The 14,461-nt window shown below is 36.1% G+C and overlaps 1 long non-coding RNA gene across 1 annotated transcript; it reads right to left on the reverse strand.

Annotated features, from left to right (window-relative positions):
- Window positions 1-9,110: 9,110 nt before the first annotated feature.
- On the reverse strand, window positions 9,111-11,653 carry LOC120075115. The gene is made up of 4 exons (XR_005481311.1): window positions 11,158-11,653; window positions 10,917-11,020; window positions 9,703-9,842; window positions 9,111-9,342 (listed from the first exon to the last, which is right to left on the reverse strand). It is a non-coding gene; the product is annotated as an uncharacterized LOC120075115 (long non-coding RNA).
- Window positions 11,654-14,461: the final 2,808 nt, after the last annotated feature.

Below are 14,461 nucleotides of genomic sequence, written 5' to 3' on the forward strand. Positions count from 1 at the left end.
ATCTCTATATCAACTCAAGAGCAAATAGGATTAAATAGATCTCCAAGCTCTAATAACTAGTACAAAAATATTAAATAGTTTAGATTAAAACTCCCTTCTAAGAAATACTATTATAGAAAATACTATCATAGTTCTTCTATAAAGAGCATTGAGGAAGAAGATGAAATTTGATTCCAGTATTGCATAATTTTTCCTATGGTTACTTTCTTAGATAAGCTAAAGGGCTCTTGGGTTGATGCACAAAGGTTTCAGTGGGCTTCTTGAATGGGATTGGGACCATATCTTCTAACTTTATGTGCTCCATATTTCAATATAGTACTTACTTTTATAGTTATTTTTTGTTGGACATCATTGTAGTTTGATGTTTTAAGTGTGAGACGGTGTTTTGGGTCTCCTCAACTTATAAGACATTGACATTGGATGATGCTCTCTCTATTAGTTATATTGGCATCAACCAATTTCTCCTATCACATTACACGCTTTGCTAAACTTTGTCCCTTCACTTTCAGTTTGTATCAATATAAGAAAAGTTATATTTGAAGAAATGTCTCAATGTGCACTATTAGATGTCGGTAAGTTTTGGACTATTAGTTTCTTTAATCTCTTTATCTTATGTCACTTTGCTTATAAAGGTTTTAAATTTGTAATGTTCTTTTTGTTCATGAAATACTTGAAAATGTTAATTTAGGAGATTGTTCTTTACAGAGAAATTTCTTTAATATCTCTAATTGGAGGGTTGTAATTCTTTGTCGGTTTTCTTAGTAAGTAATTTGTTATGCAATGCCTTAATTAGGTTCTTCTGGGTGATTGATGTTCAATATTTGAGGTGATTGTTGTTTATTATCATGTTTAGGTTCCTTTGTGTCGTTGGAAGCACGTGCTTGGTGTTTAAGGTGTTTAAAGTGTTGAGTACACCTTTTCATTTATTTTCGGTTTATCAATGGGATTGTGTTCTTTGTTCATTTATGAAGGAAGTCTTGTTTTCCTATTTTGATGCCAATGAATTTGAGTGGGACAACATTCTTTTTCTTTGCAATTCTAAGCTATAATATTATTTGCTCTAATGTTATTTATAGGTTCTAGTTGAACATATTAAAGTAATATTTCCTGGGTTGAAATCGCGAGTAAGTGTTGCTTTTGTTTCTATTGCAAAGGAGCATGTCAATTATGGAGAAATAGCAGAATCAAAGGTTTGCCTCTAAAAACCTTATTCTTTTTATTTAGGAGCATAACTGTTGATCTTCTTTTCTCCTTTTTTGATCTATTTCTGATGTTATGTTTATGTTCATATGTGACATTTGATAAAGGAATACATCTATTTCTGGTGTTATGTTTGTGTTCACCTGTGACATTTGATCTACTTCTAGTCTTCTGCACTAGTTATGCTATGCTAGGATCTTGAGACGAGTTTCTATTTTCAACTTCTAAGGTCTCTCTAGAATTTACTACAGTGGTCTTGAGTGCTTGTTTGCATACTATTTAAATTTCTTCTAATCTTCCTTTTTTTTTTTTTTTTTTTTTTTTTTTTTTTTTTTTTTTTTTTGAATTTCTAGATTTTGTTTAGGTTGAGGGGAGGAATACTTAGATGGTGGATATTTGGTTCCTGCTAGTAAGGTCTAAGGTGTTTGATGATTTGCCTCCAGAACCAGAATGATTGATTTTTGTGGTCTAGTGTTAATTGATATTTGTTTTTTTTTTCTTCTTCCACGAGCTGTGGTTTTGAAACTAATAAAAAATTTCACTATGTTTGCTATGTTAATATCATTGTTGTAATGATAACATCAATAATGCTGACAATTCGAGTTCATGTATGAAAAACATACAAGGTAAACAATCTGGAAATAACATATGTAGATCTTTAAGCCCATCAACAACGACAAACTTTCACTCACTCCTTGGTAGTCGAAAAGAAGGTTAATCTCAAATTAATTTAGTTTACGATTGTTTTGTTGATTTTTAGATTTTTGTTTTACATGCTATTGTGGTAGAACTGAATTTGGTAAGCAAACTCCTAGTAGAAGAATTAAAGTTTATAATCATATTGAATGGATGGTTTCAATGCTGTTATTTGAGATTGTTTTTTAGTTATTGTCACTGCAAGTATTTTATTGCCAAGGCAAGGGATCCGATTAAACCTTTTCAAGAAGTATTCCTGCTCCTCAGGTAAACAATCATTTATGTCGTTTTTTTCTTAATGTTGTAGTTTGAATCTTTCTTTCACTAATTCCGTTAATTAATATCTTGAATTGATTCTTTGAGATTTTGGTACACAATTTATAAGCTGTAGATTGTGGTACACAATTTATATAAACACTCTAGAATGGTTATTTATTGTTACTGATATATTGTCATTAGAGCTATAGCATTTCCTTAAAGACTGATGACACGTTTCATGTTTGGGAATGATACTGATAAGAGCTATTTCATCAGCTAATGGCCAATGGTTGTGATATATAAATTGTAGAAATATAGTGAAAAGTGATGTCCTTGTCTGCTTGATCTTGTAGAAGACATACAAAGGTAGCTCTTGTCCTGCCTAATACTAGCTGTTGAGGAAGCTCATTTAGTTTATCTACTTTTTAAAGTAGTTCTGGAGCTTTTATTGATGCAACTTCTTGCCATTTTTTATTTGTGAAATTATATCAACTCTATTAAAAATTTAAAAATATAAGTCAAGGTTAACCTTGTGAGGTCATTTCATATTATTTATTTAGGAATGTTATTTGAGTTTCAATAATTTTTAATTAAATTTCCTCCACGAAGTAAGAGAGAGGACACCCTTTTTATTTATTTTTTTAAGAAATTTTATTTAGATTCATTCTAATTTGAATTTGTTTGATCTTCGAGAAACCACTTTTCATTTTTCTAGTATAGTTGTGGGCAAGTTTCTATTTTGCATTTGCTTTTGTTTGCAATATTCTTTTTTGCATTTTCATTAGTTTTCTTGTTTAATTATGCCTAATGGAATATAAGTAAACCTATGTAACTTTCTTAATTTAAGTTTCACTTTGTTCTTATTCTCAAAAACTCATTTAATCGATATCCTTGTTTTATGTATTTATAATTTTTTAGGTTACATTTCCTATAATTCGACTAATTTTCTTCGGTTTGTCATTGTGTTTGAATTTTTAAAATTTGTTCTCTTGTACATAAATATGTACACTTTTAACTATGTTTGAATGGAAATGTAGGGCAAAGATTCCAACGTAATATAAAAATTGGAACATTGTTTATGGGTATTTTCGTATCCAAAGTAGAATATCTAATTTCATTTATGAACTAGTAGCCGACAAATCAAAATTGGAGTCAAGTGGGGATAACAACTCCCCCTAACTTTTTGTATTTTATACATATGCTACTATATTCAATAAATTGTATATTTTATATTTTAACTATCTTTTGTTGAAAATTACTTGTTGAATTTATTATATTGTTGTACTAAATTTGCTTGAAATTAAATAGTTTTATATGATATTTTAAAGAATGAGAATGAAATTATTTCACACTAAAGTTATAAGAGTTTTATGATTATAACTATTATTAATAATAAATAGTAGCAAGAAATTATTATAAAATCTACTATAGCCTTTCAAAAAGCTATAGAACATATATAATATTGCAATCAAATGTTATAAAAACACAAAAAAACGCTATAGAAACAAGCATAGTAACAAGTTTACTGTTATAAAGAGTGCTATTAAACAACAATCATAACATTAAAATTATGCACTAGAAAGTCTTTAATAGCGCTTTTTATAGTTTTAAAAAATGCTATAGAATGTTGAGGACTTTAATAACATATGCTACGACAGTATATCTAAAATACTATAGAAAGTCTTTTATAGTATTTGTTGACCGCTATAAAAATGCTATAAAAGACTTTTTATAGCATTTTCTTACTGCTATAAAAAATGCTAGAAAAGGTTTGTTATAACATTTTCCAATAAAGCTATGAAAAGTTTTCATAGCATTAAACTTAAGCAATCGAAAATGGATTTCTAATAGCATTTATGATAGTGTTAAAAAAAAAACTAATAGAAAGTCAGGGACTTCCAATAATATGGGCTACGATAGTATTTCAAAAACGCTATAGAAAGTCTACAATAACATTTTTTAATGCTATCGTATGTGATATTTATTTATTATAGTGCTTAGTTGTTTGGTATGTTTGGGTGCTATCATGTTAAAATAAGGCATGAATTGTTCATAGGTGTCAATATATGCCATTAATTATCTGCATTAGTAGACTGAGTGAGCGTTTAACTTTTGTTCTAGAAATGGCGTATGAAAAGGATGTTTAGACTTACACGAATGTTGTGATTATTGTTGACATTGATTCATTGAGTTGATCTCTAAAATGAATGTTGTTTTTTTACTAGGTTTTGCACAAGCCCATTAAAAGTAGTGAAGCTACTAAGAAAATCATTGACGTTCGGTTAGTGACAAAACTTGTTGTAATGTAGTTACTCACTAACAAAGACATTAACATAACAACTCTCTTTTTCAACAAACTAATAACTACCAAACAATTAATATTATCAATAGAAGCCATGAACAATTTAACAACCCAAGTATAAAAATAGGAACTTGATGTCAAAGCTAAGGACAAAACTAAAAGCACGAAGTCATGAACTAATAAACAATAAAACTATTTATAAACCACATGTTAAATATTAAAATTATAGACAACTTATCACCAACATTATTTTTAAAAAAGCCATTAAAGTCTTCTAGCACACTAATTATAAACCCAAAAACAAATCTATGACTGTCATACCTGCAGGATAGTCATAGTGTAAAAATAAAAAAGTAGGGAAGAGAATAACAACACAGTTGCGTGGAAACCTTTGTACAGGGAGAAAAACCACGATAGACATTGATTTTTATTATTAATTCTGATACACAAAGTACAAGAGAATAGGCCAAATAAATAGACTAGTGAGAAGCCCTAGAGTACACATAATTACTAAAATCCCCCTGGGGTTACAAGTTGCTTTTTCGACACTCCCCCTCAAGTTGGGGCGTAAATATCAATAAGATCCAACTTGCTAACACAATAATCAAAGCTTTGTCTCAGTAATTCTTTTGTGAGCACATCTGCAATTTGCTGATTTGAGGGAACATAAGGAATGCATATACTTCCGTTGTCAAGTCTTTCCTTGATGAAGTGTCGGTCGATCTCAACGTGTTTTGTTCTGTCATGCTGAACAGGATTATTTGCAATACCTATTGCTGCCTTATTGTCACAAAACAATTTCATTGGGAGCTCATTGTCTTAATGAAGATCTGACAATACTTTCATCAACCAGATCTCTTCACATATCCCTAAACTCATGGCCCGATACTCAGCTTTTGCACTACTTCTGGTCATAACTCCTTGTTTCTTGCTCCTCCAGGTCACAAGATTACCCTAAACAAATGTGCAATACCTTGATGTTTATTTTCTATCAACAACAGACCCTGCCCAATCAGAATCAGTGTAGGCTTCAATGCAGTGTTTATCAGACTTCTTGAACATTAACCCCTTACCTGGTGCACCTTTCAGATATCGAAGGATGCGTTCAACTGCTATCATGTGTTCTTCACAAGGAGCCTGCATAAACTGACTGACGACATTTACTGCATATGAAATATCAGGTCTCGTATGAGATAAGTATATCAATTTTCCAACTAACCGTTGATACCATTTTTTATTGACCGGAACGCTGTTACTAGTATTGTTGAGCTTTGAATTATATTCAACTGGGGTGTCAGCAGGTTTGCACCCAGTCATTCATGTTTCCGTTAGAAGATCAATCATGTATTTCCATTGGGACACTAAGATTCCGTCCCTAGACCGGGCTACTTCCATTCTGAGAAAGTATCTTAACTTCCCAAGGTCTTTAATTTCAAACTCTTTGGCCATCTTTGGTTTGAGTTTCACAATTTCAACATCATCATCACCGGAGAGCACAATATCGTCAACGTACACAATGAGAAATGCTACCTTCCCTGAAGTTGACTTCTTCGTAAAAAGTGTATGATCTGAGTGCCCTTGGGTATACCCTTGTCCTTTAACAAAGGTGGCAAATCTGTCAAACTAGGCTCTCGGAGACTGTTTCAACCCATATAGCGACATTCTCAGCCGACAGACTCGCTGTTTGAACTGATCTTCAAATCTGGGAGGAGGATTCATGTAGACTTCCTCCTCAAGTTCTCCATTGAGAAAGGCATTCTTTACATCCAGTTGATGCAAGGGCCAATCTTTATTAACTACAACTGATAACAATACTCGGATAGTATTGAGTTTAGCTACGGGAGAGAATGTCTCAAAGTAATCTACCCCAAAGGTTTGAGTAAATCCTTTAGCAACTAACCTGACTTTGTACCAATCAAAAGTCCCATCTGACTTGTACTTTATAGTGAAAACCCATTTGCACCCAACCGTCTTGTGCCCTTTATGTAGGATCACCTGGTCCCATGTTTCATTTTTCTCCAGAGCTCTCATTTCCTCTATAACAGTAACTTTCCAAACTTCAATTCCCATTGCTTCCTGTATGTTACTCGGTATCACCCCTGCATCTAAACTAGTGGTAAAGGCCCTAAATTCTGATGACAGGTTATTGTATGTCATGTAACTATGCATGGGGTACCTTGTACATGACCAAATTCCTTTCCTCAGGGCCATTGGAAGATCAAGAGAAGCATCATATTCCTTCAAACTATCAGAATTTCCATTGTGATCGCTAGTTTCCTCTTCCTGTTTCTCATCTTCAGAAATCACACCTTTTTCACAATTATCTTTAGTATCACTCACATTTTCTAAAGCTGTGTCTGAATCGTCATTCACTATCGTCTTCCCATCTGCTATAGTGGTGCTATCAACACCTTTCCCTCCTTTTTCCTCTCTACCCTCGTTAATACAAGTATCAATCTCATTAATTTCAGGAATACATGTGCCTGATGTCGGGTTTGACTCATAGACCGGAGCCGGAGATGTAACAAGTGACGCTGTTTCCTTCCTGAGATTCTTCCTATAGTATGTTATCCATGGGACTTGATTGGTAGGAAGGATAGGACCAACATGTTCATGAATAGGGACAGACTCCAAGGGAATTGTATATGTGGACCAGTTATCTCTTCACTAGAGATCTCCCCCTGAAGATGGCTAACAGGGAAGAAGGGCTGATCCTCAAGGAAGGTGATATCAATGGAAACAAAATATTTGCGAGAGGATGGATGGTAAAATTTATACCCGCGCTGATGGAGTAGATACCTAACAAAGACGCACTTTTGAGCACGAGGGTAAATTTTGTGCTGTTTGGACCATGGGAGTGAACAAAGGCAACACAACCAAAAACTCGAAGTGGTACATCGAAGACTAAATGAGTCGTAGGGTATGACTCTTTTAAACAGTCTAAGGGGTTTTGAAAATTAAGGACCCGGGAAGGCATTTGGTTGATAAGTGAGCAGCAGTAAGGATGGCATCACCCCATAGGTAAGACGGGAGTGATGTGGACCTGTCTCTTATACACATCTAGATGTGTATAAGAGACAGATCGGAGACTAAACGAGTCGTAGGGTATGACTCTTTTAAACAGTCTAAGGGGTTTTGAAAATACACATCTAGATGTGTATAAGAGACAGCCCCATAAGTAAGACGGGAGTGATGTGGATAGCATTAAGAACCTAGCAACTTCCACCAAATGACGATTTGTCCTCTCTGCTACCCAATTTTGTTGAAGAGTGTAGGCACACGAACTCTGGTGGATAATCCCTTTGGAAGTAAGAAACTCCTAGAAGGAAGCGTTAAAGAATTCCCGCCCATTATCACTTCTCAAAATACCAATCTTGGCATTAAACTGGGTTCCACAGTGGCATAAAATTGTTGGAATATAGATAACACCTCGGACTTATCAGTGAGAAGAAAGACCCAAGTAAGCCGAGTGTGGTCGTCTATAAAAGTGACAAACCAGCGTTTCCTTATGAAGGTTGTGGTTGGTGAGGGACCCCAAACATCACTGTGGACTAAGGTGAAGAGTTTGGATGGTTTATAGGGCTGGGAGTGGAAGGAGACACGACTCTGTTTGGCACGAATACACACTTCACACTTTAAAGAAGACACATTAATATTGTGAAATAAATGCGGAAATAAGTGTTTCATGTACTGAAATTTCGGATGCCCTAAGCGGTAATGCCATAACAGAAAATTATTCTCAGAGGTAGAAAAATTTAAGGAGACAAGGCTAGTCCTATAATCATTCCTAGAGGAAACATCATCAGTTAGGAAGTAGAATCCCCCATCGTGCCGGGCAGTGCCAATCGTCGTCCCCAGCTTAGATCTTGAAATAAAACAGAGTCTGGTGAAAAAACTGCCTGACAATTCAAATCTCTTGTAATCTTACTGATGGATAATAAATTATATGAAATTTTAGGAACATGCAAAACGTCCTGCAAAACCAAACCCTCAAACGGAGATAAATCCCTTTTTCCTGCAACAGGTGCGAACGACCCACCTACAATCCTAATTCGTTCGCTACCAGCACTTGGATAATATGAAAGAAACTGATCAGAGGTATCAGTAAGATGATCCGTCGCCCCTGAGTCAACAATCCAAGGTTTTTTACCGTTCACATTAATAATATCAAAAGACTGCATATTGTCTGACTGGGCGATGGTACTGATTCCAACCATACTCAGGCTGGTCGTACTGTCAACTGAGGGAAACACAGGCAGGATATTTGTAGTAGGTAAAATAGGGAAAGAATTTACCGGGCTTTCATCTGGGTATTGGGTCGAGTCACAATCGGTTGGAAACGGGGCAACCACTAACGGCTGAAAGGAAATCGACGGCTGGAAGGTAGTCGCCGGCTAGAGGCGGTTGTCGGCCTGTTGTTGGTTGAATGCGCCTAGGCAGAATCGGAAAGGTCTTGTTCTCTTTGCTAGACGAGTGGGTTCGCCGGATCTGACGCAAAAACCCTAGGGTATGTCGGCGCAGTTGAGAATCTGTAGGTCGAAGGCGCGATTTGAAGCTGTCGAAGAAACTCTGTCTGCCGAAGGGTTGCTACGGATGCGGACGTCCCCGATCGGAGCCAGATCTGTTCCGCCTCGTGATGGGTCTGAGGGGTTGTTGCGGCCGTACGTTTGTGTATTCTTCAGATCTGTCCATGTGCGGCTCCCATTGACGGCGGCTTTTTGTTGACTACAACTGGACGACAGAAATTAATTCCGGTAAGGCAGCTTGAAAACACTCCTTTACCGCGGCCCGAATAGCAGTTTTCATATCAAAACTCGAAGATCCACTAGCTGAAGGCAACTGTGGATGATTCTCTTCCATAATGGCTAGGGTTTCGTCCCCGTTCTCTGATACCATGTTAAAAATAAAAGATTATGGAAGAAAATAACAGCACAGTTACGTGGAAAGCCTAGTATAGGGAGAAAAACCACGATAGACACTGATTTTTATTATTAATTCTGATACACAAAGTACAAGAGAATAGGCCAAATAAATAGACTAGTGGGAAGCCCTAGGGTACACACAATTACTAAAATATCCCTAGAGTTACAAGCTGCTTTTTTGACACATATTAATTCATTTATAGAAAAAGTTTGAAGACATACCTAACAAAAGTAAATTCAGAGTAGATGTGTGTATGCGTGTGTATTCAAACAACAATTTGTGGGGAAAGGCCATCAGACACTTGGCCTAAAAGTTTAACGTACCATGAGTACTCATGAGTCACCCACAAATTGTGGAAGTCCACCAGTGTGGCACTGCCATCAATTGCAACCACATCAATTAAAGGTGTCATCACCTCTCTCACATGTGTATCTTTTATCTCAAGAACATTCCCAATCATACCCTGTATTGAAACCATCATGACAACATTTTACACAGATAACCCAAAAAAGTATCAAGTACAAATCAAGACATAACCAGATAATCAACAAGTCACAAAATCCACATAGCAAGGAAAACTATCCCAGATACCATGCAATAGGGCACACAACACAATGAATATTCACCATCACCAAGTCAAAAAACTGGAGTTGATTCAGCTGCACATACAAATTTAAAAATAAATAAATAGAACTCAAGAGGCAAATGCTGTTCTTGAAATTTATAGATATTCAAAATATTCATGACAAACCTCGTTCAACCAAATTAAAGTGACCTTAGCAATTAGCATAGTCAAGCTAATTTACAATAAAGATTAAATTGTCATACTAAATTGTCCGTCGAATGTGCTAATTTCAGACATCTGATTGCTCTTGTGCTTCCATAAAAAAACCAAATTTTATAGTTCATGGAGATTAAGTAATAATGAAATATCTCCTAATTGTTTTTCCCTTGTATGAATTTCCTTTCTTACTATTGGCAGAGAGAGAAAGAATGAGGAGCGGGGTGGGGGTGGGAGAACAAATGAAACCAAAACCACAGTGTTGTCACATTTCAATTCAATTTTAGATGTTTATCAGCAATGAAATTGAAATCTGAGATACAATAATAAAGTCAGTAAGCTCTCTGAAATAGTTTGTATCATTTTAAGAGGAGAAAGAAAGCGATAATCTTGCAGTATAATATCTCAAAGACCATTTTAGATGTTCAGATTCACATGTGCTGTCAACAAGAAACAGCAGCTAAGATTTACTTCAGGATTCAAGCTCAAGAGTTTTATTAATAGAACAATGTCCTAGGAAGCCTATCCATTACTTGCTCTTTTTTCTCTATGGCCCCATTCAGTTCTGCCCCTCAATTACAAATTGCTCACTAACACAGTAACACAGGTAAAAGTAGCGCTAAGATGAATTATTTTGTATGATGAAACGAAAGAAGAAATACAGGGCTTCATAAACCTTCATGCAATTACAACCTTAGAATGAAACAGTGAGCAGAAGCTTCTAAGCAGCTGAAACATTGATACTACAAAACTTACCTTCTCCCTTTCATACCAAGCATTTTAAACATCCCCATTGATAGGTATGTGACAAATCTTCCAACTGGGTAAAGTATCACCAAAAGCCGTGCCACTGGCTTGACCTACAGACAATAAAATCAATGCAGTTAATAGAACAAAAAAATAAAATAAAATTTCGTAATGTATAAGTATCAATAAGCATTGAGCCTAGAAACCTCTAATACAGGGTTTGGTGATGCAATAAGCAAATGTAACTTACCACAACTTTAGTAACCTCTGTAGCATTATGGACAACAATACTTTTTGGAGTGAGTTCAGTGAGAAGCAAAATTTCAACCTAGCAACATTAAGGAGGTATAATTGGCGTCTATTTCCAATGAACTTTGGCAACAAACAAAATTTTCAATTATCTAGCATGCATGTTAACGAGATATAGGGGATATATCATTATGGTTTGTATACCTAAGACATGTTATGAGAAAGAGTAAATAAAATAAAGGTAACTCTTAATTCCCCACAAGTGCAGTCAATTTACTTAACTTATTATACAAGTTGGGGTGATAGGAAGGGATCGCAAACATCAATCTCACTCCTTGATCCCTTAATCATAGATAAGTAAGAGATCCAAATCTCCAATGGATTTGTACCATAAAAATTATTATTTAGGAGAGTTTCCGTATTAAGAGAGGACACCCAATATATAAGTAAAAAAGAAAGCAGAGTACATCTACAAGCCTTTTCCTTCAAGTGGAATAAATGGGTGAAAAAGTAGAGTACACAAAAGAACATACACATGATATATAAACAAGAAAATGATAACCATGACTGACCATTTCAACTGCAAAAATAAGTGAGGAAGAGAATCCCCGTGCAATGTTCTAAAGAAAAGTTTTAAAAAGTATATAATAAAAAAACACCATTAGAAAATCATCTGCATGGTAAAATAGTTCCTTAAGAAAGGTGGTCTAACAGAGGCATAAAAGTATGAACGAATAAACAAGGTGGACAAAGAAGTTTGACAAACACCATCCAAAATGTTTTTTCCCCTTTCATCTAAAAAATTTCATCATTTCAGTACATTAGCAAATTGCAAAAGAAAACAGAGCGAGAGGATTTTTTCTTACTGATTGAGAGAAGAAATCGAACTACCTTTTGCAGCTAAAGGTTTTGTTGCATTTGTGAGGTTAGGTGGCAACTTTACCTTCTTTCGGTTGTCTAATAGCTTTGTAAACGTTGTTACAACCTACACAAGAATTACAATGAGATGGGTAAATTTCTAGAACAGAATGAAGTTTACCTTTGATTTTGAAACTGGGAACAATGAAGAATGGAAAGGAAAATGAGATGGTCTGTCTCAAATTTCTCTTTGGCAGCCGCGACATGAAAGGATCGGAGAGTTAGAAATTTAAAATAAGCAAAGAAGACGAAACGGCTGAAAGATATTGAATAATAATGAATAAAGAATATATTTGTACAATTTTGACTGGTTGGGATAAATATTCCCTCTAACAACTTTTTCTTCTAGAAGAATGATGACATGGCCTGGGTGTACTGACTGGGTGGCTGACTATTTGTCCATGTGTGTTGCTGACTTGCTCTTCTCTAATATCCCCCTCAAACGAGAGGGTACGTCAAGTACACCGAGTTTGGAACGAAAAGACTGGAAGTGAGAATGTATTAGAGGTTTTGTGAGGCAATCAGCAAGCTGACTTGCCCAAGGGACATATCGCACTTCCAAGGCTCCACAAAGGATATGATCTCGTACAAAATGGGTATCTATCTCAATATGTTTTGTTCTGGCATGAAACACGGGATTGGTGGCTATGGCAGCAATGCTTAAGTTGTCACACCAGATGATTGGTTTGACAGAAGACAACATCCCAAGTTCCGACATCAGTTGATTGAGCCATATGACTTCAGATGCAGTGTATGCTAAGGCACGATATTCAGATTCAGTACTTGATCGGACTAAGTTGTTTCCAATGAATACATAGTATGCTACAACGGATTTTCGATCATCAATGTTAGAGGTCCAATCTGCATCCGAGTAGGCAGAGACTAATAGGTCAAAGCTTGGTTGAAACAACAGACCAAAATGTTTGGTTGCACTAATGTATCGAAGGATGCGTTTTACAGCTTGCCAGTGAACATCAGTTGGTTTTTGAAGAAACTGACTTAAGTGATTGCCTATATAGGAGATGTTGGTCGGGTTATGGTGAGATACTGCAAAGCTACGATAGTGCTTCTATAAATAAAAGGATCCTCAAGAGGAGTACCATCGGTAATAGACAAATGTTTGCCAAGAACACTGAGGGATGGGGTAGGCTTCAAGTTTGTGAGTTGTAAACGATGTAGAAGGTCATCCACATATTTTGCTTGATTTATAATGAGGCCAGAATCAAGATAATGAACTTGAAGGCCAAGGAAATATGTGAGTTGTCCCAAGTCTTTAAGAGCAAAAGTGTTGTCCAACGACCAGATGAGTTGATTGATTATTGAGGGGCCATTACCAGTTACAATAACATCATCAACATAAACCAGAAGGAAAATAATAGATGACTGCATGTTGTAAATGAATAAAGAAGAATCAGACAGTGAGTTTCTGAATCCCCATCGAAGGAGCTCCCTTGTGAGAGCAGCATTCCAAGCCTGGGGGGCCTGTTTTAGGCCGTAAAGGGCTTTGTCAAGCTTGCAAACATGATGTGGGTAGGATGGATGTACATACCCGGAAGGCTGTGTCATATACACATTTTCTTCTAGAGTTCCATTAAGAAAGACATTGTCAAAGTCTAGTTGCCGTAGACTCCATCCATGAGAGGCAGCAATGCTAAGAATCACCTGAATTGTTGAAAGCTTGACAATCGAACTGAATGTCTCAAAGAAGTCTATGCTCGGGTTCTGGTGAAATCCTTTTCCCACAAGTCGTGCTTTGTAGTGTTGAACTGAACCATCAGAGTTACGCTTGATTCTGAAAACCTATTTGTCCACAATGTTCATGTCTAGTGTAGGAGGTATAAGCCGTCAGGTGTTGTTTTTCATTAAGGCAGCATATTCGGCATCCATGGCCTACGTCCAGGGAGGAGAAGCTAAGGCATCTTGAGTTCGAGTAGGTTTGGTTACCAACCAATCAACAGAGGATGAGGTAGTGAGGATTTTTGGTTTGAAGATACCAGCTTTCCCTCGGATTGTCATAGGATGAGTGGGTAAAGGAATAGGTTTGGCTGATAAAGGATTTGTAAGGTCAGGTTGAAGGTGTCGGGTAGAGGAGGCAGGAGGTACATGATGCGTTATTTTGTGATGTGCAATTGTGGATGAAATGCGATGATGAAAATGTATTGAGCACTCAAGTTTTCTCAGTGGCATCCAAGTGTAAACCCCACTGAGTTTCCTGGTAAGTCCAGGGTCGAACTAAGGGACTTGGGAAAATAGGTTGCATTGGTAATTTTTTGATGCGTTGATTTTATTAAGTGGAAATATGGATGATATGCGTTGATGGATTGCGATGTGCACTCAAGTTTCCCCAATGGAATTCAAGTTAAAATTCCTCTAAGTTTCCTGGTAAG

Source organism: Benincasa hispida, chromosome 1 (genome assembly GCF_009727055.1).
Source record: "Benincasa hispida cultivar B227 chromosome 1, ASM972705v1, whole genome shotgun sequence".
Taxonomy (NCBI): Eukaryota; Viridiplantae; Streptophyta; class Magnoliopsida; order Cucurbitales; family Cucurbitaceae; genus Benincasa; species Benincasa hispida.